The sequence below is a fragment of the Mustela nivalis genome, assembly GCF_964662115.1.
Source record: "Mustela nivalis genome assembly, chromosome: 14".
Classification (NCBI taxonomy): Eukaryota; Metazoa; Chordata; class Mammalia; order Carnivora; family Mustelidae; genus Mustela; species Mustela nivalis.
The window spans coordinates 34,576,524-34,603,937 of NC_139033.1; the positions used below are offsets into that span (position 1 = coordinate 34,576,524).

A 27,414-nucleotide genomic window follows, 5' to 3' on the forward strand; every position below is an offset into this window, starting at 1 on the left:
AGTCTCATAAATCCTTTCCAAGTCTTTCAATTTCATCAATAAGATAGTCAACATCTGCTTGTCTCGTGACAGGGTTAGAAAAAACCATTCGAAAAAAAATTACCTTGTCCCCACATGGCTGGTAGTTTATCATAGTTGTGCCGGCCTCTACCATCTGTGCTTTAATCTTCGGAGCAATCTGTGTGTAAATGTAAATATTATTAGAAGGTAATTTTACAAGTCCATGCTCTCCCACATTCTAGATGGCTTACATAACTATAATTAGTTCAGAGTAAATAGCAGGCAATTTAAAACTATCAGGGATAATTTTTTAAAAAGATTTTATTTATTTATTTGACAGACAGAGATCACAAGTAGGCAGAGAGGCAGGCAGAGAGAGAGTAAGGGAAGCAGGCTCTCAGCTGAGCAGAGAGCCCGATGCAGGGCTTGATCCCAGAACCCTGGGATCGTAACCTGAGCCGAAGGCAGAGGCTTTAACCCACTGAGCCACCCAGGTGCCCCAATCAGGAATAATTTTTAAGAAGAGGCTTAGTATAGGGAAAAAAAAATACACCCAGCATGTTCTATATTCATACTGCTGCTCTCATTACTTCATGATTCACAATGACCAAACACTTAAAATGATATAAATGTGCTAGAATGCATTAAAGAAGGTTTTATGACATTTTGCTTGCATTTATATGGCAATTCAAATAGAAGAATCTGAGAAAGATGTGAGAAGAAACAGGAAATGGGAAAAAATAGTGTATTTTGGTATTGTCACTTTCATTATTTGAGTTATTGTATTACATGTTGAGTTTTTCTACAAGGTCACTATTTTGCAGCAAAAACATAGTTACTTTGTAAATTTCACAGGAACAAATTCCGTCTGCGTAACTGTCCTACACGGCTCTTCCAACAACAGCACACGTGTGAGACCCGATCGCATTAGTGATCTTGGGTTATTATTAGAGGGCAAAGTGGCACTAGGGCTTGGGAAAGCCAGAGGAGGGTATTCTAGAACTCTCCAACTTGCCCCTCTTCTCAAAACTTCAGCTTCTGCACACAGTTCACTTTTAAAATGCCGCAGATGCTATTCATGACTTAACTTCCCATAAGTCTGACGTAATGGCTGTGTGGAAGCAAATATATATACTTATCACCGTTATAGTTGGACATTTATATAGTCAGGACCAAATAATGTAGTCAAGACAAATGTAGTGTCCTTCCCTATGGAATATTATAGTTAACCAAGATGATCATAAAATAATAGATATCAGTATTGCTTGCAATATTGTATGGAATTGTGTCATGGTCTTCCCTTTGCCTTCCATCCAGGAACATGCCCCGAAGAAGACAGCTCTCTGGCAAGTGAGCGGTGCGCACCTCGGGGGCCAGCTTGCCAGTCTGCATACACAGGCTCTCAGCCAGTGGTCACTGCCCTCACGGAAGATCTCGCGTACAGATTTAGAAAACTGTGAAGGGTTTCGCTTAAAACTTTCCTCAAAGCATAAAATAATTAAAGTGGTATCAGGAGAAGCAAACAGCCAAAAAAACAATCTGTATTTTCACTTAGAACTTCCAAGCCCAGTACAATTTTGATGACAGAAGAAGCAGAAGGTCTTAAACACCCAAATCAATAGTTTGTGTTCGGTGTATGGGGGCCAACATATGACCCAACATAAGTGGTCATGACTTTGGCATAACTCAAAGTAAAATGTCTATCCATGGTGCATGCTTAAGGTTGGTTAAGAACTTACAATAAATATATGCGATAATTGCATACACTGGTGGTGATCCTCTTTATTTTAACATATATAATTAAGGTAAAAATGAAATATCCCCCATTGTTATTCATTATTCTCTAATAAAATCTCACATTCTTGCTCAGATGGTCTTTTGATGAGTATTTCAAATTTTGTAACACTTCTCCAACTACCTCTTCTGTTGCTGTTTAGTATTATGATTATTTATATTCTTGTCTTCTCTCCTACTAAGCTTTCTTGGCCAACCGAGGATTCTGGGTTGTTCTGGCCAACTGGGATTCTGTCTAATTCATTTCATACCTCTAACTCCTACTGGAACATCTGATATATATTAATTGATGAATAGATTAAGCAAGAGTAGGAAACACAGCATATTGCATATCAAGCACTCAGTAGATATTTTTCAATTATATAAGTTATGACTGGATTAATTTGCAAAATTAATGACATGTTGAGATCGAGCGCATCTCTATACAAGTATTAAATTAATGGCTTGGGACCACATGAATACCACATACTAGCCAATCAAGCTAACATATAGACACATTATTTAAAAGGCAATATTAAAATTAAAAATAACACACACACACACACACACATACATTTACCTTTTGGAGTTCTTGATCTCTTTCAGAATCTTCTGGGATATGTTTAAGTCTTGGTGGAAAATACCAAAAGCAGACATTGGTGAGCTCAGGCTAAATCAAACATAAAAATTATATAAATATCCTTAAAACCATACCTAATTCCTTAAGTATTTCAGAGGTATTTTAATGAATTTCATTATTAATATATTTAAAAATAGTTTTTAAGGACCTAATATATGTCGGACTCTAGACACAGAGACAACAAAAATGGTCACTGTCCTCATAGAGTGCTCAGTTTGTCACAGGCTCTTTCTGTCTTTCTCAAAAACCTCTCCTACCACAATTGATTTTCCTCTCCAGCCAGGTCATCCTCGATGTGCTCTGGTCTGTCAGTTCTCTCCGAGATCATCAACCACCCACTCCATGACCATTCCTCAAAATATTTTACACAATAATGCTAGTTCCAGTTTCACATTTGAGAAAGGTTCTTTGGATTGAAATATGGATAATGGATTAGAGAAGAGAACAAGCAAAGAGGGAAGAATATTAGATATTAGAATATTAGGCTGTGATTGTAAGTCAGGAAGGAATGGAGAAGACTTCACTAAAGCAGTGGCTGTGGGTAGAGATAGGAGGGTTTACATTTTCAAAATCTTCGACAGAAATAATTAAGCTCTCTCTGTTGGCTTTTCAAGATGAATTCAAATTTTCTGGTTTCAGTGACTGGATGTCTTTCACATAGATAAAAAATGTAAGAGAACTTTACCTAAATTTGAGCTCATTCCAGAGAGGAAAACAAACTAGTAGAGGATGTATAGTATTAAACAAAACAAAACAAACAACAGCGTTTTGGGAACCTGAGTGGCTCAAATGGTTGAGCATCTGATCCTTGACTTCAACTCAGGTCTTGATCTCAGGGTTGTGAGATCCAGCCCCATGTGAGGTCCTACTGGAGCCTGCTTAAGATTCTTTCTCTCTTTTTTTCCTTCCTCTCTCTCTCTCTCTCTCGAAAAATTTAAAAATTAAATTAAATAAAAAAACCCCAGACTCCTTTACTTCTAGTTTCCACTTAAGACTGCAAGAGAGTCACAAAAATTAAGACAATAATATAGTCAGAGGAAGACAATTTCAAAGACAGACAAAGTCCTTTTTTTTCCCTAACAGTTGTTCTTATTAAAATGGTTTCATGCCATTGGATGGTTGAGTGGGCCTTGGAGAGGAAAATGGACATTTTTCTGGCAAAAAATCTCAATTTTTTCCTTAATATCTACTTAATGGCTTAATAATGATCTACCAAAGATTATCATAATTCGAAGTCCACCTTCTCCTATGACCTACTGTCCAGAAACCCAGCTGCATATTATAACACATGAGAAAAAAGCCAGAAACAATTAAATTACTCTTATTCTGTGCCAGAGAAATCAGAAAAGCAAATACAACCAAACGGTTTAAATTGTCTTAAAAATGAAAATATTGAGTATAATTATCAAATAAAAGTCTTTTGGACCCTTGACTTATAAGACATAAAACTTAAATGAAACAGGTTTTAAAACCTAAATGGTATGCATTTAGATAAGATAAAATATTTACGATAATTGCTAAGTATACTTTTAAAATTATCTCATGTAAGAATCAGGTAAAAATACTTAGAGAACAAAATATAAATCCAGTAAATTATTAAAAAAAAAGACAACCTTACCTCTGCATCAAACACAAGCTTAAAGTTATCTTTTTTCTTCAAAACCTTATAGAAGTATTTTGCAAGTTCCATGTATCTGTTGATCTGTGCCTCGAAGTCACGGGTTCCCTATAAGGAAAACAAAATCAAAGTTTCCATTCAAAATTAAGTCCCTTTAAATTACATTGAAAAAGTTCCTGAAATTGCTTATAGTTATTTAAATGTACATTTCAATAAATAAATAAATAAATAAATGTACTTGATTCATAATGTGATTATTATCCTACTCCTGGTAGGTGTTCTCCATTATCACTTCATTTTTATCGCCAGCTCCTCATCCCACTTTGATCCCTACTGTCTGGGAACTTCAGGCCACATACTTAGCCTTCCATGCCCCAGTGTCTAGATCTACATGTTTGCTAAATATTTTGACATGTAATTTTCATCTGTCTAGTATGTAGAGGAAATTTTTAAAAATTACATATTCTGTTACAACAGTGGAGGAAATACTACAAAGAAAGCCCTTTGCATACTTGCCAGCAGAATGTATTTCAAAATTAATGACTGTTGAGCTTCTGCTACCTCACAGGCATGTAGTTCAGCGCTTGATACACTTGGTTAAATTTACTTTTAGAAGAACCCTAAGAGGTGCACAACTGAGGCACAGAATTGTCCAGTGTGTCTCCATCCACCTTCTTCCTTTTGATTTCTGCTTGTCTCATGATACTAAGCACCACAAAAGGGGTGACGTTCCCACTTATGTTTTCCTCTGAGAACTTCTCTCTGAATCTCAGACTTTAATTTTCAACTGCTTATTCAAATCTCCACTGAAATGACTAATAAACACCTCAGAATGACATGTCCGAGAATTAACTCCTGATCTTTCTACACAAACTTGTTTCTCCCACAGTCTTTCCAATGTCAATAATGTATTAAGTTGATCCTCTAGTTGCTAAAGCCCAAAACTTTAAAGCTCTTGTATCCTTGATCTGCTTTTTCTCCTAGTCCACATATAACATTTTGGTAAATTTCATCAGGTTTACCTTCAAAATGTAATTAGAATCTAATATACCTTAACCTGCCGCTGCCGGCCCAGTCGGTCTCTCCCCCATTATTGAGATTGCTTCCCAACTGATCTCTTTGCGTCTGTGCACACACCTACAGCCCAAGCTGAGGATATGCATTCATGGTTATTCCGGCTTTACAATCATATGAAATGGTAGAACACATAAGCCTTTATCATCAGAGCTGGCTTCCTGGGTATACAACCTGCACAGTCACACAGGCCCTATACTCAGAAGGGTTTTGTGCTTAATTTATTTCTCTGCCATTGCTGTTCTGAAATTCTTTAAAATTTTGTCTTGGGCTTGTGTTTGTAGGTAGAGTAAGGAAAATGTCCTTAATGAGACCATGGACCATGCATGTGAGCTGAGGAGATACACGCAATTTCCATGACCTGACACCCTAGTCGCACACAGCTTTTGCCATGTTCAATGAAAGATAATTCTACCAGCCCAGTGCTGTATGGAGCTCCGTGACTCTCAGTGAAAGTACAGGTGAACACAACTGAGCCATCAGGGATGCTAAGAGCCCTAAGAGACCACACTTCAGGGGCGCCTGGGTGGCTCAGTCAGTGGGGCAGCTAGCTGTCTTCGTCTCGGGTCATGGTCCCAGGGTCTTGGGATCAAGCCCCACGTGGGGCTCTCTGCTCAGTGGTGAGCCTGTTTCTCCCTCTCCCTCTGCCTGCCTCTCTGCCTACTTGTGTTCTCTCTGTCAAATAAATAAATAAAATCTAAAAAAAAAGAAAGAAAGAAAGAAAGAAAGAAACCACACTTCATGCTCAAATCAGACCTTGTTTCCAATAGACTTTGTTCCCTTCACTCCTTATCCTTTTCAATGCCTTCAGTGTCTTTCTCCACAGGAAATATACATGTATATACATGTATAGTTTGTGTAATATGTATAATAGGTATGTTTTACATATACAACATATAATATATGTAAAAAATGTAATTATATGAATATGTAGTTAGAACCAACTCTCAAAATTTTGCAGAAACATTTGGAAAAGGCATTGTTAGATCTGAAATGCTTAAGAATAGGAATGATTCACTATCAATGGACTCATTTCTTGTGATAACCACGTTTCATCTGATATGCCAGAAATTCTTGAGGACAGTCTGGTTTTCTGGGGAAGCTATAAACAGTTAAGAAGGGAAGGAAAAAAGTTAACAGAAATTTATTGATGAAGAATGTTCCCACTTTTGATTCTGAGTAAATGAGGCTGAGGATCACCGAAGTGATCACTGTACGGTTGACTTCTCTCCAGGACTTGTGCATATAGAGCTTTCGGTGGCATTCATGCGTACTGAGCTGCCACTGAAAAATATCAAGGTGTGTGTCCATATTATAAATGCATCTTTAAGCTCTGTGAAAAAAATCTATAAACGCTGAATATTAAAGGCAATGGCACTTGTAATTTAAGTTTTATTGGTCCCTGTTAGCCCATGTTCTCCAAAAAGCAGACATCGTGACGAGATTAAAGGTACCAGGATTTTATTGGTGGCAGTACCTGAGAGGAAGAGTAGGAGGAGCTGGTTAGACTGTGCAGAAGTCGGGCCCTAAGTGAAGGGGAAAGGGATGCTAAGTGGGGGGAGCTCGCTAGACTACCATGAAGTCTAAGGAAAATTCAGAAAGGTCACTGGGGAGGCCTCACAGCAAGTCAGCCGTCAGCAGAGACTTATGCCCCTCGGGAAGGGGAATGCCTTAGCATCCCTGACAAGCTCAGTCACTGGCTGGGAGAAAACTCCAGGAAACAGCTCCTGGGCAAACATAATTATGAATTTAAGAGAAGCAGATGGGGCTTTTGGACAATTAAACTCCCTATAGCATTCTCATGACCAAAACAGATTCATTTTATGAATCCAAAACCAGTCCAACTCATGGAGAGAAATTGATGTGAAAGGAAGCTTTTGTGTTATATTTGCTTTTGCATATATAGTTAATGTTTGTAGCATCTCATATTATTATACGATTTTCTCCTTATTTTTATAACCTATCAGAGTATGTTATAGGAAATATGAATTTCATTAACAATGGCTCCTCTTTCTGCCACCAATGAAGAATTCATTGCATAATTAGAGCAAAGAAGGACAAAACAGAATTTTTCAAACTTGCAAGTCAACTCTCTTTCCAACCTGTCGTGGATATTTCCTGAAGTTGATTTCCAGAGTGAGAAGTGGTTTTTTCATGGGAAAAGCATTTCCATTCCAGTGTATACTGAGTTTTTATGTAATCATCTGCGCCCACTGAAAGGGTAATAAAATCTTTATCAACCCAGGTGTCAAATACTTTTCATGCTGGGGTAGAATGGGATAGAGACTTCCTTTTCTCCACCAAAAGAAGCTTCCTGAGCATTCAGGATGTTAACAGGAGCTCTCTCCTTCCTTCCCTCTTTCTCAGCGTGGGTGTGCCAGCTCATGTACAAGATTCCAGTTTCCTAATTGCAGGTCTCTGCCTATGCTAGAAATCTCCTTTGCACACTTAGATGTGCCACGGCCTTGCCGTGTTGTCCAGAGGGGCACCGGGGTGTGGGAAACTGACACTGAGATATTCTCTAAGTAAATAGTTGATCTTCCTCTGATTCAGAAAACTGTGTTTACAGGAATGATGAAGTACATAAATATAGAAACTAAGTATTCATTGGTCATATCTGCTTTGTAGAAGGCCAGACAAGGTGGCCCAAGTACACAATTCTCTGATGGTCTGGCTTAATCCAGGCCAACCGTGCTCATCTGTACCTTTTGAACCACAGGTGGCAGGCCATTAGCAGGTAATAGAACCAGTTAAGTGGGTCATACCAGCTTTTCTTTCAAAGAGAAAGAGTAGGATAAAAAATATTAGAGAATTTCACATTATAAGGTATTTTCTTGAAACTTCTGTTTTAATTGTGTGTGTGTATACAATTATTGGGCCACAACATAAAATGTATTTCTTACTGTGGATTGCATTAACAAGGTTAAATGCCACTCCTTTGTTGTATAAAGGTGCAGATGAACTATATGATCCTTTTCATAATCCCTTATATACATAATTTCCTTTTTAAATATTTTGGTACATATTGAGCAGTTGCTAGTTCAAAGATAAACCTGTTGGCCAGTATCTAGGGGTATATACTCGTTTAAGGTAAGTCAAGGTATATGCCGTGACTGACAGCTAAGCTTTGGCAGAACCAGCAACGTCTTATAGAATTCAGGAGGCCCAGGAGAATATTTACATAAATAAAATCTATACAGAGTCAGACTGCGGAGTATTTGGATTTTCCAGTGTCTGAGAGAGCTACACAAAATTTTGGGCTTCGTGTTTTCAAAAATTTGAACTTAGAATAAAGGAAGTTCTAACAAAATTTCCGAAGTGGATATCTAAAAATCTTCAGAAAAAGAACTTAGAGAATGCCTATCTTCAAATATTGAAAATTATCAGTGAACCTCCAAGACGAACTAACGTCTGATTGTCTTCCCAAGTAACTAATGATCTTGTATGAGAGTGCAGACTATACATTAGGTTACTGCTGGGCGACTTCTGTGAAAAGAGGTGCCTCTGGTTTTGTGCTAATAGATTTCTAACAACAACAACAACAACTACAAAAAAGACTTCAACTTAAACAGCAGCATTGGTAATACATTATAGATGGCGTTAGCTCATTTCAGAACTTTCTGCACAGAACCCAGTGTCCATCTTTCTATGGAGGACTGGGAATGGAGTGATAGAAAGAGCTTCTCAAAGCATGCCAACTGTTTCAGTGAAAACTTACAAATAAGGCGCAGGCGAAGGGTACAGAACATGTCCTGCTATGGTCATAATCTTCGGAGAGACCATCTGCTGACCTTGACTCCAAGGCAGACTGCACACCCATGTAATAAGTAAGGGTTCACGTCTGAGAATCTCTGTTGACTTCAAGTCTACCTGACTATTAACAATTCCAACGAGTAGGAGGGAAAAATCATTTTTTTTTAAAAAGTTGCAGACAAGTTTATATTCTTAACAGATTTTTATTCCTCCAGTTCGGTAGAGTATATAGCGACAGTGGAACATGCCAATTTTTTTTCCACCTCAGTTAGAAATTAGACCTGAGAAGCCAACTTGTCATCTGTAATTAGAAATACAGAGGTTTCCTTGAGAGATGTTTAGGAAAATAAGGAGGCTAAAGCTTTGGAAAAGACGCCCAAACAGAACTCTAAAAAGAATAGAATAGTCTAAACTCTTTACCCAAATGAAGAGGACCTAACAAAAGGGACGACAAACTCCTACCTTTGCTTTCTACATTAACCACAGCTTAAAGACATCAACATGTCGGCCGCACCGAATAGTTTTATCTCCAGCGTTGAAGTCCACATTGTAGAGTTTATCTGGCTGGAAAAGATAGCCAGCTCACATCTGGTTGCATGCTTCCAGAAGACCCTAAAGAAGGAATAATATATCTATATGCAGGTTATATACATTTCAACAAGAAACCACCACTATTTATTTCAATTAACCTAGCATTTCTACTCTACCTGCACTTTTTTTTGGGGGGGGGGGTTACCTTCATTTATTTTATTTTTTAAAAATTTAGGAACTTTTGTATTTTAATTCCAGTAAAGTTAACATACGGTGTTATATTTGTTTCAGGTGTGCAATGTAGTGATTGGACAATTCTGTATGTAACTCAGTACATGCACTTTTAAAGAGAATTTTGTTTATTTTATATAAAAAAATGGTACTTTTCTAGGATTTTAGTGCATCTAGTTGTTCTTTGGGTTTATCTGGAACAACAGATTGTGGAATTGGAGTAACACGATTTCTCTATTTCTCTCTAACTTTTCTCAGAGTTCTTGAGGTTTTGCTGCTTTTTTGAAACTACTTGCTACTGTGTATTGAAGTTAATGAGAACTGAGGGCCTCGTTCACTTGCACTAAACTATCCCATGAATCAGCAGTTTGGGTTCCTGTCAGCAAAGTGCTCTGAGAGTCACAGTCGGTGGAGAATAAAGTAATCCATTCATTTAATTTTGTGCTTCTCTCGTAAAAGAAGATGAAAGAATGGAGAAACATTTGCTTTGGATGGTTAAGAAGTAATCACTAGAGGGGCGCCTGGGTGACTCAGTGGGTTAAGCCTCTGCTTTCGGCTCAGGTCATGATCTCAGAGTCCTGGGATCGAGCCCCGCATCGGGCTCTGTTCAGTGGGGAGCCTGCTCCCCACTCTCTCTCTGCCTGCCTCTCTGCCTACTTGTGATCTCTGTCAAAGGAATAAATAAAATCTTAAAAAAAAAAAAAAAGAAGAAGTAATCACTAGAGAAAAAGTATGCTTCCCATCCCCCAGTTAAAGAGAGGCTTTTCTCAAAGGCTGTGTTCAGAGAGAGCACGACCCAGGCAAACGCACATGCGCAGATGGGGTAGTGTTTAAGTAGACATGAAGCTCTACTTTCGTACAAGAATCAAATAACAATATATTTATTATGTGTTTATTATAACTGACCTCTTCACAACTAGTACATCATTTGAGCCTCACAGCAAACTCACAGCTGAGGTACTATTGTGTATCATTTTTGCAGACTGAGGAAATGGATACATCAACATATTGAGCAATTTTCAAGGTCACATAACCTAACAGTGATCGATCTGGGATCTTTCTTGGAGTTTGTGGAAGGCTAACTTCAAAGGAAAAATCTCACACTCCTTTGTTTAGGATGGGCTTGTGGATCTAGGCAAAGGGGCACAATGTGGTGGCAAGAACTGAAGTAGTTAGGGGAAAAGGAACAGAAATGATACCTTGCAAAGAGTGCCTTAGTGTCTACATGTTGGGAATCCTCCTAACACGTGAAAATATTTTCTCTTTAGCCTATTTCAAACTCCTTTTTTAATGTTATGTTAGCAAGAGCTGGAGACTATTTAAAAATACTTTAAAACATATAATCAGTATAGGTTTTATCTACTCTCCTGACATGATGAGTAAGCTACAGTTAGTCATAGTTACCCCCAACTGTCTCGCACTGTGCAGGGCCATGGAGTTGCGGCGAGCAAGGGTGGACATGCCCTGCCCCACTGACCTTACAACCTGGGCTGCTGGGTGGGGTGGGCGGGTGGGTTGAACCAAATATGGCATACGTGGATGTGAAATTGTACCCAGGATAAATGTTAGGAAGGAATTTCACAGTATTGGGATATTCTGCTCTAAGGGTCAAGGATTTCAATTTGTCAGAAGGTCTAGGAAGGCTTCCAGCGAAAAGTCATTTTCGAGTTCAGTAGGAGCTAAACGAGGAAGATGCTGGGGGAAGGTGTGGGTGACAAAGTGGAGGTCATGATCAGGTCATGATCTCAGGGGCCTGCGATCACCCCTGGATAGGTAGGAGGAGAAACTCCTGCCAAGGTCACAGGGGCCGAGCTGCATGGCTCCCTCGTGGAAGTGAGGGCAGGTCAAGGGTTATCAAGGGCAGAAAGCAAAAGGAAGCACAAGATGAATGGGAGAGTGGAGAAGGGCACGGGGATGTACCTCCCAGGCCTTGGAGGCCACGTCGGGGATTTCAATCCCCATCCTAAAAGCAATGAGGAGCCACGGAATGGGTTTCAGTTTTGCATTATGAAAAGGCCCTTCTGGATGAAAGAGATTGACGTGATTAGCACTTCGTTTCAAAAACACATGGCACTTCCTTTCCCTTACACGATTACATAAAAGAAATGGAAAATTAGTTTTAATTGTATTTTATGTAGAGTTACAGCAAAATATATATACTGAGAGTGCCTTTTGAGCATCAGAAAATACATTAATATTGAATATTCGTGGTTTAAGTGGCTCATTAAGGCATGAGTCAAAATGGTCTAATGTGAAACCTTTGGCACTCAGATCGTTTAATAGATAAGAATCAAATGCTCCTCTTAATTTAAGGATACACCACAATAGGCTTATTTTCCAGAGATGACCTTAAAAATAGTGAAAGCTTTAATAGTTTGGGGATCCTGTTCTCCCTCCACTGACAATCTATCTGTCTTTAGGAAAAAATAAGAAGGAGTATAAAACAAGAAAACAGAAACTGAACTTATTTGAGGAACACATGATATGTGGTATGAGAATAAAATGTACTATTTCAATATACTCATTATGGGTGAAGAAATCAGGGAAGATGGCCCAACATTTGTTTTTGAGTCCTAAACATAAAGGTATCAGAAATCTGAACGTTGAGGACAGACCTGTCAGCAACAGGAAGAGGGAGCAAACTTCCGAAGCTTCTTCAAGAAAACAAATGTAGTCAAACTGTCATTTCTGGGTATGGGACACACAGGAACAGACAGGAAGGAGTAGCTTATTAACCTGCAGGCTTCAAACACAAGGAAGCCGCCCTTTTATTGATGGGATATGGAAAGACTATGGCTGCCATGTGGCCAACTTCACAGTCTGAAGCAGAACTCAAAGTGCCAGCCTGCACTTCTGAGAAAGAACAAAGAGGCAAAAGAAGAGGCAAAGTGGTTGGGGCGCCTGGGTGACTCAGGTGGTTAAGCTTTTGCCCTCGGCTCAGGTCATGATCTCAGGGTCCTGCGATCAAGTCCCGCATGGGGCTCCTTATTTATCAGGGAGCCTGCTTCTCCCTCTGTCCACTCTGCCTGCTGCTCCCCCAGTTTGTGCTCTCTCTCTGACAAATAAATAAAATCTTTAAAAAAAAAAAAAAAAGAAGAAGAAGAGACAAAGTGGGCACTGAGTACTCAAGAGTGAGTTTCTTAAATTCCACACAGAAGTGAGATCATATGGTATTTATCTTTCTCTCACTGCCTTACTTTGCTGAAACAAGATGCCATCTAGCTCCATTCATGTTGCAAAAGGCAAAATTTCATTCTTTTTTAAGGCTGAGAGAGAGAGGTAAATCAAGGGACACACTCAACTACAGAGGACAAACTGATGGTCCTCAGAGGGGCGCAGTGGGACAGATGGGCAACACAGGTGATGGGGATTAAGGAGGGCACTTGGGATGAGTACCGGGTGTTGCATAAACATATTGCAGCCCTATATTGTACACTGTATGTTAACTAACTGGAATTTAAATACTTTTTAAAAATAAATTAAAATAATTTTTTTAAAACAGACTGAGGACTGCCTTAAAGTTAATGCAGTTTCTTTTAAGAACACAGACACTTTATTTTTACATCCAAAAGTCTTTGGATTGCTGTTGAGTAGGAAAGAAAACAAAGCTATAAATGATACTACACAAGACGAATTTACATTTCTGACAATGACATGGAGATAAGAATTCCTAAGCTGCATTTTATCACTGCATCCCTCCTTGGAGGAGATCATGGGCTTATCTCTTTGTGTAACATTGAGTTTAGTACTGATGGAGATAAAACACAGAAACGTATAAGGAGATAATAATTTCATACAACCCATAAATTTGTGCTATGCTAAATATATTGCAGTTACTCCTACTTATCTGCATTTAAAATGAGCGACATTTTTGGCCCTACACTCTGAAATAACAAGTGGCTCCAGTGGGCCAAACGTGATCTCTAAGAGACATTTCGTTTGTTTGTGGTGTTTTTAATAAGTGGGGCATGAGCGATCAGGTTTTCTGTAGACCCTATCGCCACCCATTGTGTGATCCCAGATCTTATCCACACATGGAGTTAACACCTGTCCTTACACTCATTTGGTCTTGTGGCACCTAAATGGCCCAGTGACTGCTACTTAACGATCAAGGGGGAAGGATCAGTTTAGGAGGGCAAATTGTGCTGCACTGTGCTAATTCACCGAGGCCATAATTATTTTGGTTTTAAACATTCACAATGAAGCTAGACAAGACATCCATCACCGCACTAATTAAAAATAGAAATCACTGGGCGCTTGGGTGGCTTAGTTGTTAAGCGTTTGCCTTCGGTCATGATCCCAGGATCCTGGGATTGAGCCCCACATCAGGCTCCCTGCTCTGTGGGAAGCCTGCTTCTCCCTCTCTTACTCCCCTTGCTTGTATTCCCTCTTTCACTGTCTCTCTCTCTCAAAAAAAAAAAAAATAAATAAATAAGTGGGGTGCCTGGATGGTTCAGTGAGTTAGGGCCTCTGCCTTCGGTTCGGGTCATGATCCCGGGGTCATGGGATCATGGGATCGAGCCCCGCATCGGGCTCTCTGCTTGGCGGGGAGCCTGCTTCCCCCTTTCTCTGCCTGCCTCTCTGCCTACTTGTGATCTCTCTCTCTCTCTCTGTCAAATAAATAAATAAAATATAAAAAAAAAAAGAAAGAAAGAAATCATTTACTTTTTCCTGGATCAGGATAGCAGAGCACTGAAGGGGGACACCCATGAGTTTATGTGGATTCCAGCTCACAGAGTTGGCCCTAGGTGACAAAATAGCTTCAATCAGCGCTCAAGGTCTAATGAAAGAGAATAGAAGTCTAAACAGGTTATTTTGTTTTCACAAGTAATGGCGCAGGTCTTACCTTTCAATGCCACTGAGTTTATGGGCGTGGTTTCTGGACAGCAACAGTCCACCTCCCCAGGCTGCCTACAGGTACCGAAGATATTCCTTGTTCTATTAATTCTTTCTTTTTAAATAGCATTGGTGACTTTTTCCCATGTTAAACTGATTTCAAAAGTTGATGAAGCTTTAATTGCTATGCTAGATAATTATAAACTTGGCTATCGTTATACTCCTTATAAGAACAATGCATTTTAAAATTTCCTCCTATGAATTCTCATTGCCTATTCGTGTCATGATAAAGCTTTATAAAGGTTTCTAATTAATTCAAACACCTTCTGTATAATTTCCAGAGACATATAAAAAGGCTGGCACTAAATTTGGCAATACCACAGAAAAATTAACATCTCTACCAGATTGTATAACTTTAAATTTGTCTAACTCTTACCAAAGCTGAAGAGTTTTGCCCAAAGTCATTGTACTAAATTAATAGCATCAAAAATTGTTATTTCTTTAATAGGTATTAATTTTGAAATGTTTATTAGAGTAATGGACTAAATTTTCTTTTGATTTATTAAAGTCAGGTTTAAAGGGCAGCTGGTGGCTCAGTTGGTTAAGCACCTGACTCTTGATTTTGGCTCAGGTCATGATCTCAGGGTCCTGAGGTTGAGACCCACATTGGGTTCTACGCTCAGTGTGGAGTCAGCTTGAAATTCTCTTCCACTCCCTCTGCTCCTTCCCCTACTCGCACACATTGAGGAGAGGTTTGGGCTCTTTAAAAACATTGATACATTTGTAGCTCTTTCTGGGCTAATACATTAAGTCTATTTTGTTCATTATAAAAATGAGTTTCCAGAGAAAACTTCACTGGGCCTGCAATGCCAATGAAGTGATTCTAAGGACTGCTCATAGGACACATTTTTTAAAGCAGTAGTTTTGAGTCAGACTAAAGGAGGGGACTCACATCCACGTGCATCCAGAGTCCGTGCACCTCACAAATATCGGCGATGTCGTGGAGAGGGTCGAAGGCCCCAAACACTGTGGTGCCGGCTGTGGCTGTGACACAGAAAGGAGTCTGGCCCTGGTGATGACACAAACTAAGTTGTAGGCATGGCCTCGGGAGGCACAGGAATAGTCCTGTCACTTTACCATACACTCCTGGCATCAGGAAGCTGGAAGACCTGGACACAAACCCTAAGTATCTAACAATTTCAAATATTCTGAGGTATCTCCAGGATTAGACGAAGTAGTGTAACCATAAAAGGAACTCATATCACTGCCTCTAAGTTTTAGTTATTATATTTCTCTCCAAATTTATTTTTGCAAAGTAATACCACGAAAATGGAGATGTCCAAATTCCTTTATGTAGTCCATGTCCTGATAACTTTTCATCGGATATCTGACAGAAAATTATGGAGAGAAATAGCGCAATCTTAATTATTTCATTTTAATTTTATAAGGAATTTCCTACATTTAGGGATTATCTTATTTCTCCTGGTAATTACCTTACCAGTTGTTTTCCACCAATGAAGATAGGTAAAGAAAATAAAAATGAATTTACATGTTAAGTATGAAGCTATAGAACATACCTTTGTTTTAGCTTGTAATATATTTTTCCCTAACTCAGCCGGAATCATCTTTCCCCTTAAAAATACAAATACACACTGATTTATTATGAGTATTTGAATACGCATAGCAGTTCTACCAATGAGAAGAATAAATGATACACAAGACTAAAAACTATTAGTTTTTAGTGTCTCCCTAAGGCATTTATATGTCCATAAACAGATACTGGGTAAATGTTCAGTTCCCAAAAACTAATAGTAAATATCCTGTTGAATTAAAGAATGTTTAGTGTGCTATTCAGTCATCTTAAAATTTACATTACTTAAGCTTTCTAAGAAAGATGTAGAATGATAATCTTTCAAGTGATTAAATTTCAACTTATTATATTTTATGTCTAAAGACTTATTTATTTATTTATTTTTCAGAGAGAGAGAGAGAGAGAGAAAACATATAAGCAGGGGGAGGGGAAGAGGGAGAGAGAGAAGCAGGCTCCCTACTGAGCAGTTTAAAGTAAAAACCTCTTCTCTGGCACATACCCTCACCCTTACCCTGGCTGTAATCCTAACCTAACCCAAGATCTGAGGGGGGGGGGGGAATAAAAAGATATGGTATATATACACAATGGACTATTACGCAGCCATAAAAAAGAAAGAAATTCTGCCATTTGCAACGACGTGGATGGAGCTAGAAGGTATTATGCTAAGCAAAGTAAGTCAGTCAGAGAAAGACAAATACCATACGATTTCACTCATATGCAGAATTTAGGAAAAAAAACAAATGAGCAAATGGGGAGAGAGGCAAACAATGAAACAGACTTTCAGCTCCAGAGAATAAACTGATGGTCACCAGACAGGAGGTGTGTGGGGGATGGGTGAAACAGGTGATGGGGATGAAGGAAAGCTCTAGTTGTGAAGAGCGCTGGTGTTGCACGGTAGTGTTGAATCACTATATTGTACACCAGTACCTAATATTACACTGTATGTTAAGTAACTGGAATTTAAATAAAAACTTAAAAAGAAAAAGTAAAAGCCTCTTGACATCAAGGTATAAAAATCAGGTATCCAATTGGGAAGGAGGAAAAAGGGTGGCAAATTTCAGATGGCCTTCATGCTTCTTCACAGCCAAAACCTGAGGGAAACAAGTCAAGACTCATCTACTCGATCCGGGTATCACACTGAAACCGAGCATGCCTACTGGTGATTCACTAGAAGCATTCCCACTAACGTCAGGACGCTCACTACCATCAGTATTATAGCATTTTTCTCTGAAGAAATTATCTATTATTTAAATGTATGATAGAAAGAAAAAGAAAGAAAGGAAGGAAGGAAGGAAGGAGAAGAGAAGAACAAAGAAAAGAGAAGAAAAAAGGAAAGAGGAAAAAAACCCCTAATGGGAGAACATATGGCAGTATACCAGGAATATCTAAAATTATGTATTAAAAAGCCTATGAAAATAATAAGAATGTTGAGCAACTGGGTGCTTACAGGAGTAAATCATATTCCTATTTATATAAACAAATTGTTGTGAATAAATAATAGAATATCCCATTCATAATAATAAAAAAAATGTAAAGTATCTTGGGCAGGGGTGAGTCTCAGGAAATGTACCTAGAATACATAAAGAAAATCAAACAACTTATGACAAAGTACTGAATAATAAACTTATAAAACACATCTGCAAGAAACTTTATATTCATTTATTTTATGTTTCAGATTTTCTAAATACATAAAGTCTCCTTATAAGCCAATAACAAATAATAAACAACCAATGAAAAATGGGCAAAGCACATGAATAGACAAATCACGGTTATACACAATTTCTGGTCAGAATTTTCAATAATAAAAGTATTGTTAATATTCAGGGTTGGCACTGTAGATAAGAGCATCAATTAACTTAAAAATGTTTGAAGGGTTAAAAAAGTCTTTATGAAATTTTAAATCCAGACATCCTTTGAATCAATAATTCAGTTTCTAGGAATTCATGTGAGACATTCAAACACAGACTCTCAAATAATTTTATATAATAATATTCATTTAATCATTGTTCTTAAACACTAACATCTAGGGGGAAACACTGAAGTGTCTTTTAAAATAAGATTTCTGAATTCTGTAGCATTTATAAAGTGCAAAACTCTGAAGTAATTAAAAAAGAATAAGGTCTGCATGAATTAATGGGGTAAGATTTATAAAACATATCCTAAAACCAAAAAAAATCTATGAAAGCAAGTTATAGAATACACACAGAATTAATGTATGAGTATGTCTGATATGCATAAAAATGATCCTCAGAATATATATTATAGTTGTCATATTATTTATTTCTGAAACATGGCATTCAAGGAAAACAGAAATACACTTTTACTTTGTAGATTGCTGAAGCAGTTGAATTTTTATCTACAAATATTATATTTTTATGTGTATTTATATTACATATAATTCAATACACTTAAAATGGGAAGATAGTTCCACTTATATAAGACTATATTTAGTAAAGAAATGTTAAGAATAGGATAGGATGACTTTGATGCTTCTTTCACACTAATGGCAGTTAAAATTTATTGAAACTGGGAGAGTATTCTTGCTAAAAACTGGAATAGGAAATAGGATTTTAATTTACAAAGCATAACGATAACGATTTTTGAGACTGTGTTAGAAACATACCTTTCATCGCATTTTACTTTAATTACATTGTCAGTTCCAATACCAAGGATTGCTGCAGCTTTTTTAACTGAATAATGACCCTTGGGCAAAAATGAAAATAGAAAAGGCATTCATTTCTCTGCATTCCATGATGATTCACACGAGTGCATTTGGGAGCGTGAACATGTAGCTTTGAATGGGTTTGCGCACGCACACTTCTATATACACACGTACGGGTCTCAAGGCATATTTCCAGACCCTCATCATGACATTTGTTCAGATGAAGGAGGTTGCGACGCCCCTTTTAGAAGGCACCATCACACAACTCTTCACAAGCAGTGGGAGTTTCAGTATTCTAGTTCTCCATACACATAGAATGTCATGTCACTCGTAAATCTAGTAATAATATTCTCTAGAGATAAAATCCTCACATTTTCCAGACAGTGAAACTCTTGCATTACAAACATATATACCATATATATATACTATACCATATGTATATATGTATACATATATACATATGGTATATGTGTGTGTGTGTGTGTGTAGTATATAAAATATGCATTAGGCTTGGAGAAATCCATTGATTCCTCTGATACCTGTAATTCTTAATCTTGACTTTGACACCAACTTTGACTTCTTGCCTTCTAAATAACTATTTCTTTGTATCATTCTGCCTGGTGTAAATAATATCAGTAAGATGGAGGTATTAGCAGCTCAAGATCTAAACTTGGACCCGGTTATTTTTAGTTGCCAGGAAAAGACCAGATATATGAAAGAAAAAAAATAAAGAAATTTAAAACCCTAACTATGCTTCATTTCCATGGAGAATGCACCAATTAAATAGGAAAACGACTTTTTAAATCTACATTATGGGAATTCAGCATATTTACTCCTTCTATGCAAAAACAAAACAAAACAAAATCCCATAAAAAAAAACCCAAAACATGTCAAATGATAAAAATGACATTTGTAAGCCAGCATCTTATGTTTTACAGTAAATGACACTAATCATGCAGCAGTGGTCTCCAACTTGATATATATGCCAGTTTGAGTTTGGTCATAGACGCATATTGCAAACACAGAGACATTTCAAAGAAAACTGTGTGTTTCCAGGCACTTTTATGTGGAATTCTCAAACTGGGACAACTATTACATTTTAATGTCACAAATGTCGCTGAGGTGGAAAAGAAAATGTGACCAGATTTATTAAAGGGATGAATTGATTTTTTTAAAAAGAAGCGTTGATGCTGTGCACAAGATTGGAACACAAACAAAAGGAGACATCAGTGGATACATTGTCAATATCAGAAACATTTGGCTGAGGACCTAGTCTATAAAAATAAGCCTTTCTCTTTAACTGATTCCTTTGATCCTCACTGGAAAAATAAAACATCAATCACATTTTTCTCTACATTCAATGATAAAGAGAATCATTAAGTCTTTAAACTTTTTATAGCTTGATTTTTTTGTAAAGAGAACAATGCTTTATATTTATAATCCCATTTTTGTCAGTTTCTCATATTTTGAAATTAAATTTTAATCCTGAATTATTTGTATTGCTAATCTCTAGAGTCCATGTTGAATGGAGAGTGTTTTTTTTTTCTAATATCAATATGCAGACCCAGACACAGAGATTACTGAATCTTTATATTGTTAGAGTGAAGCTAATATTCTCTGACTTCCAATTACTTTACAGTTCATCCCAGAAGACTCTTAAAAGTTGGAAAAACCTAGACTTGATACTTACTTGTTCAGAAACCAATAACACGATACATGGGAGTGCGGTCATGCCTTGTCTTTTTATCTCTGGATATTGCTTATAACGGGCTAGTAATATACCGTAGAGGTTGGCTATACTTCCACCTATGCAAGAGAAATAGTAATATTAACCTAATTTCAAATATCAGAAATGTTTATTGAAATCATAATTTGAGAGCTTTCTGAAACGAAAATGGTGCCAAATCACCAACATTATTGTATCTTATTTTCTATTTAAAGACTTTATTTATTTACTGGAGAGAGAGCATGCACAAGTAGGGGGAATGGCCGACAAAAGGAGAAGCAGACTCCCCACTGAGCAAGGAGCCCTTGCTCGATCCCAGAACCATGGGATCGTGACCTGAGGAGAAGGCAGACCCTTAACAGACGAAGCCACCTAGGCATCCTGCACCAACATTATTTTAAAAATGTCTTTCCTTGTAAGTGTAGAGAGAAATGTCAAATACCACAATTCATAACTTTTGTTCATAATTTTAACTGACACAATGAGGCATGAACATTTATCTCTCAAAAATAATAGTATTTGTTGAAATATATTGTGAGTGTCTCCTAGTAGATATTTTATTTAGTTTAGAGAAATGATTTCTTGCTTTTTCTTACCAGGTGCAAATACTCCTCCGTCTGCTTCTGTTTCTTGCCAGCCAATAATTTCGTACATTTTCTTAAGAAGAATCATTTCCATGACAGTAAATACTGGAGCTATTTCATAGGTAAACCTATATTACATACATGGATTTCTACTGTGAATCATATAAAAGGGAAAAGGATAGATAAAAATCATGTGCTAGATAAGGTTATAAACATTTTTTTTGGTAATCTATAGAAGACTGTAAAAGAAATAGTTAAAACTTATATGCTCTCAACCCCCCTTCCAGATTAAGAGTATATTAGTTCTACAAAGTTCTACAAAAACAGTATCATGGACTCCATTGTTTTGTGCAGTCACTGGGAATTTTGATAGTAACCCCTACATACACAATACTGTTACATCCAGAAAATGCCCAGTTTTATATGTATGTGGCCAGTTAAGAAAGAGATCTAGAGCTACAGACAATACTGTGCAGAAAATGAAATAGGTGGAAAAGCCTTTTCTCAAAATTGATTGATAATGATTTTCTACCTAAAGATTGTACTTTGGATGAGCACACCAAAAAAGGGCGAAATGCTATTATGTTTTCAGTAATAGCTCGAAGCAAGCAGAGGGTACAAGGCAAGAACAGTATGCGATTCATGAACAAGAATTCAGAAAACATGGCAACGGGGACTCTCCTTGGAGTCACACCATGAGATTAGAGTCCCTTCCACAAAAAGAAGGAGCTAAGATAAAAAAGAAGGCTATAAGCTTACACACCATATACAGTCAGCAATGAAGTACTTACCATGCATTCAGAAATCAAAGAGTTGGTTCAGTTATTTTCAAGGAATTCTTCTGTTTGTCCTCAAAACCCTTTTAAAGACCACTGTAACTGTTCTTGTATAGAGATACCAGTATTGGACACCATTTACGTGCGACTTGAGTTGCTCTCAGCTCGCTCTGTCTCTAAAGCTTCCCGACATTATTCAGGCCCAGCCACTGCTGTGACCACTTCCACTGAGACACACTCGAACCCAACAGAGACTTGCCTCCCACCTATAAGACAGGCACTGACCTCCAGCCCAGGGATTGCCATTCGTATCCAGGCATGGCAAGTCATGGAATCTTCTGGGAGTCCCAGGAATGTCCAACCATGGGGGAGTTAACATCCCACAGTGAAGTCCTTTGGCCATAAGAGACCTGGCTGAAAGTCAGTTCCTTCCCCTTGTTCCCTACAGATGGGCTTCTCTTTGAAGCAGCTGCTGACAGGAGGGCACGTATCCCAGACAATGGAACATTCGCTACTGCTTATACTAATGGTATAAGCAGGTCTATCATCGCCCTCAAGGAGCTCTTCTGCCCCGTCCCGACTCCCTTCGTCTTTCCTCAACCCTGTTCTTCAGGATGGCGTGGCCTGATAAAGTAGTCGGGCAAACACTTTTGCCCAGGGGCCCTGCACGGAGACCCAGCAGGGAAACCCACTGCCCCGGAGAATTAAGACTCTTGTTCCATGAGCCACCATGTAAGAAGCAAGCTTTATACACTGGTATTTCAACCGGCTCGTTTTCTGCCAGCACATGCCAAGCCAGCTTCAGCATCTACACACACCACCCTTCTGCTCCTATTGCCATGCCATTATTTTCAGAGACTCACTAAACTTCCCAGCACTGGAGAGGCTGGTAGGACTGGAATTTGGTTCTTCCCTGTTCCCACTGTCTCAGAGTATGCTAAGAGATCTCCATTCATTAAAAAGGAGCTCTTCCTCTGTGTTTTCCTCAGTAGAGAATGATTAAGTCTCCTAACAATGGAGTAAGATTTATAAATTGAGTTTTATGTCATCATTTATAGAGCAAAGAAACATATTCTCTCTGAAGATAAAGTTATTTTAGGTAACATAGAACTCTGTGCATGTTTCAAAGGCCATAATCAAGCAATGAAAATTAAAAATAGCAGTAGCTTGTGTAAGCCATTTAGGTTTGCATTTCATACCTACAAAATGCTGATTACTATAGTGAGCCATGCATCATTAAAACCCCAATGATAACAAACAGTTAAAATAAACCTTACTTTTTCCACATCACAAAGCAGTCTCTCCTCATAAACATTTAGTTCCTGATTTTAAAGTTTAAATTCCTACCAGCTCTCTCTTTTGATTGCTGGTTAAATTATATTAACATTTGACACAGTCTGTTCCTTTCAATTTCATACCCAATCATTTCCCTGTCCTTATAACCTTGAAAAATATTGCCCTAAAATCAACTTTGCTTCAAAACACTACGGCAGTAGATCTAATTTTTATAGGACCAACAGGTTTGTTGTGGCAAAGGTCAAATTTTTAAAGAATCACACTGGAGTTGGATTTTGATTTCCTTTAGAAGTTTACTTTCTTCACCTTCGATCAGATTCAGGTTCTAATTTATATTCAGGTGACTTTCCATACACGTGTGTGTGTCTTTTAGACTATTGTACACTGTGGGTTCTTTGCGGAGAGTGCTTAAATGATTCCAACCCTAGAACCAGATTCAGAGTTGGCACACCACTAACCCAGACTCATCAAGTAACCTTTACTCCTTACAAAGGCATTAAGATCTTGGAAGTTTCTAGAGCCTGTCCTGAGGACTGGATAAACCTTGAACAGTTTACCCAGGGAACATGGAGCAGCTGTTTTGCATTTCTCTCAGGGTATGGACTATTTGGTTCTGACATGGCAAGCATCATATCCAGCAAAAATATACAATCTACATCTTCGTTCTTATTTATGTGTGTTCTGAGCCCAGAAGGATACTCACATGTTGGTATTGGCAGTGGCGGTCAGCCATTCCCCTGCAAGTCCAACCGCATCTAGCCCACTGGAGAGCTGGTTAAAATAGCGAGGATGTCCTAGACAACAGACAAAACTACAAATGAGCCACAACAAAAACATGGGACTAAAAAGCATTTCAATTTCTAGCAGTTTCTCAGTGAACAGGTATTCAGGGATCAAACACACATAAACGAATTATTTCATTCAATAAACACTATGGAGAACCATCATAGGCAGTGACAGTGCTCAGCACGGGGAACACGGTAGCAAACAGGTGGACAGAGGCGCAGATCCTACTGACCAGTGGAAGAAAACACCCATGTGTTTCACTGCAATTGTGAAAAGTACCACAAAGGAAAAGATTGGGTCGTTGTAAGACCATAAGACCATGCCTCCAGGGGCTTAAGGCGGTCAGGGGAGCAAGGAGAGACAATCCTTAGAGAGGGCTTCATGGAGGAAGTGACCTTTCTGGTAAGAGCTAAAGTTAGCTTCCAGACAGAGAGTGGAGGAGATGCATCATGGGTAGGAGAAGCAGCTTCGAGAAGTCATTGGGTTGAGGAAGATCTCCTAAGCCTGAGAAGGAGGAAGCCATCCTGGATCTAAAATAGAAAGACCCCGGCTGGGGTGTGTGAAACCGCACATGGGGAAGGTAGGGAAGGAATCACCTAAATCAAATTAAATAAATTTTTTTTTTCTCTCAAAAGCTGCTTCCACATTTTTTGGACAGATATTAGAATGATATTTTGAGGATTTATATTAATAAAGAATCACCAAGCCTTGTTGCCACATTGAATATTCTATAGTCAACTCCGTTTAAATTAATTTCCTCCTTAGCGTCTTTGCACTTCTTTGATGACCTATCCGGAGGATGAAGTCCATCACAGCTCTCCGCAAACCTCTTTTCCCTCGCTTCCCCTCATCTGCAGCGCCCCTCCTCCAAAGCACCTGCATGGTTTGTAACCTGTAGGTGCTCAGTACATGTTCATTACAGTGGAAGGAATGGAATGTCTGGCTTAGTTACCAACTGTTTCTTTCTCTTATTTACTCTTCGCTTTCTCAGCATCTTTGACTTTTCCCTCAGTGCTTGATACAGGGCAATGCAAAGGCAGGGAATGGGCCTCTAGAGACTCTTCCGCATTTGCAATGCCGAAGGAGGGAAGGGAATACAACTTGATTTACATCTGTCAGAGTGCTTTCCCATTCCCCTGCTGCTTTTCAGAACTTCTTTTGCTATTTTTATTTCTAATGAAAACTTATTCCCACTTCACATTTTCTTTATATGGTTGAACTTAGTCTTAAGAATCCTATGAGGCTTTCTTTTCGCCTTATTCAGTCATTTTTTTTTTAGTTGTAAATACACTGCATGTTATAGAAATGCATAGAATAGAAAATAATACATACAGAATAGTAATTTTTATGCATAGATGTAGAGAAATTATCTACATAGTTTTGGATATTATAATTTGGATATTATAAATATCCAAATATTTATAATAAATACATTTGGAAGGTACAACTTAAAAATGTGTTTTCATAAATAGGTAGTTTTATATGTGTATATATACATATATACACTTTCAAAGAGTTTACAATATAAACATGATTGAAATCATATTGAGCATATTACTTTGTGGTATTTTTCTTATAATAATTAAAATTCTGTGAGAAATTCCCCATGACTTTCCTAGGACTTCAAATGGTAACATTGTATAGTATCCTCTCAAAGGATATCCAGTTTATATAAAATAAATGTCAAAATGAGTATACTTTTTTGGGGTTTTGTTATTGAAATTAATGTAGAAATGAGCATTTTTAATAGAAGTCATTTTCCCTTGGTGGCATGGTTGATCAGTTTGCTCTGAAGATTAAATATTTGTGATGGGTAAAGTTTCTGGGATGTCAAAAATACATTATTTTAAGTGTCTATTTTATGTCTATCAAATACAAAGCCAGTCATCATACACAAATGATTTCCAGTTATTAAAATATCCATGAAATATTTTACAGATCACATAATAAGAAATGGATAATAAACCCAGGGATATAGGTTGTATTTGGACCCTTTTTGTGTGTGTCTCTTTCCAAAGACTATGTTGTTTCCAATACATTATTTAGTATACAGTTAAGACTTTTAGAAAAAGAGGGCCATACAGCCTATTCGAACAGTGTTAGCTCCTGGAAGTACCATTGCTTTAATTGGCTAAGAATAAAGTTACAATAAAGTTAATCGGAAAACAATTTCTAAAATATAGGATGTATATATACATAATTATACATACATAATATTATCTCTCTATATTTTATTGATGTAAAAGGATAACCAATTGAGCATCAATAATGAATTTGACCAAATGAAATAGATAAATGAAAAGAAGTTAAGATGGTACATTTAGTTGCCCTTGCGATGAAACTCCCCAAACCAAAACTATTTCTACTTTTCTTTCTTAATTAATAAACAATTCAATGGGATAACACCAATTTGAAAGTAAACTATAAAAATGTTTTAAATAAAAACAAACAAAACTGGACCATCGTCAACATACACATAACTTAAGACTATTCAACCCTTCTCCAGCTCAAGCTCATCTATCTGAAAATCACCTGTTTTAACACTGTACTTTAAGGTATCTGTACAGTCAACAAGTAACTGCTCCAAAGATTCAGGGTGGTCAGACAAAGTTCCAAGTTAAACCCATCCAAACCTTCAAGAAGTTGATGAGGATGATGGAAGTCCAGTATTTTACTCTTAACATCAAAACTTTTTTTGATGTAATGCAGAAGAATGTTTACCACTCGTAGCAAAAAACATTTTATTAAATCTTTACCATCCTTGGATGGCAACAAATCTAGAGAGAAAAAAAGAGAGAAACAGCCAGGTCAGTGACTAGAGTACCAAAGAAAATCACCATGGGAATAGAGTTTTGATAATTGGCAATTAAAGATACTAAAAGTCCATGTCAAATAACAAGTAACATTTGTCCAAATCTTACTTAAAATCTTCATTCAAAGTCCCACTGGATAACAATTTTCACACACACACACACACACACACACACACACACACACACACAGCCATTTTAGATTAATGCCATTAGAGTAACTGAACCTTCTAGATCCCCCAGGTGGAACCTTATTATATTGTGTTGTCAAAAAATGAGCTGGTCATTGTACGTTTAGAAGTAAATTAAAGCATAGAGGGGCGCCTGGGTGGCTCAGTGGGTTAAGCAGCCGATTCTTGATTTCAGCTCTTGTCATGATCTCAGGGTTGTGAGATCGAGCCTGGTGTCGGGCTCTGTGCTGTCTGTGGAGCCTGCTTGAGATTTCTCTCTCTCTCTCTTTCTCTCCCTCCATCTGTCCCTCTCTGCACCTGCTCTTTCTCTCTCTCTCTCTCAAAAAAAAAAGTTATAGCATCAAAACTTAAGGAAATTACAGTTGCTTCAATAAATATGTAGATGACAAAAAAGAATGAAACAAATAGCGTTTGTTATGGACACCCATACCTGAAGCATAAGCATTTGATAAATTAGTCATTACATTCTCAGTCTGAGCATCTTCTGTCACATTTTTCTCAGTTGATTGAAAAGTAGGACCAGACTTTTTTCTCAT

General features: G+C 37.8%; 1 pseudogene across 1 annotated transcript; it reads right to left on the bottom strand.

The window, feature by feature from the left end:
- Positions 1 to 4: 4 nt before the first annotated feature.
- Positions 5 to 27,414, bottom strand: LOC309848043 (glutamate decarboxylase 1-like; annotated as a pseudogene). The gene is made up of 14 exons (XR_014316570.1): positions 27,309 to 27,414; positions 26,410 to 26,654; positions 23,795 to 23,885; positions 21,032 to 21,147; positions 20,400 to 20,515; positions 18,671 to 18,750; positions 16,034 to 16,088; positions 15,409 to 15,525; positions 14,467 to 14,531; positions 14,286 to 14,364; positions 9,321 to 9,470; positions 4,032 to 4,139; positions 2,354 to 2,443; positions 5 to 178 (listed from the first exon to the last, which is right to left on the bottom strand). The product of XR_014316570.1 is annotated as a glutamate decarboxylase 1-like (transcript).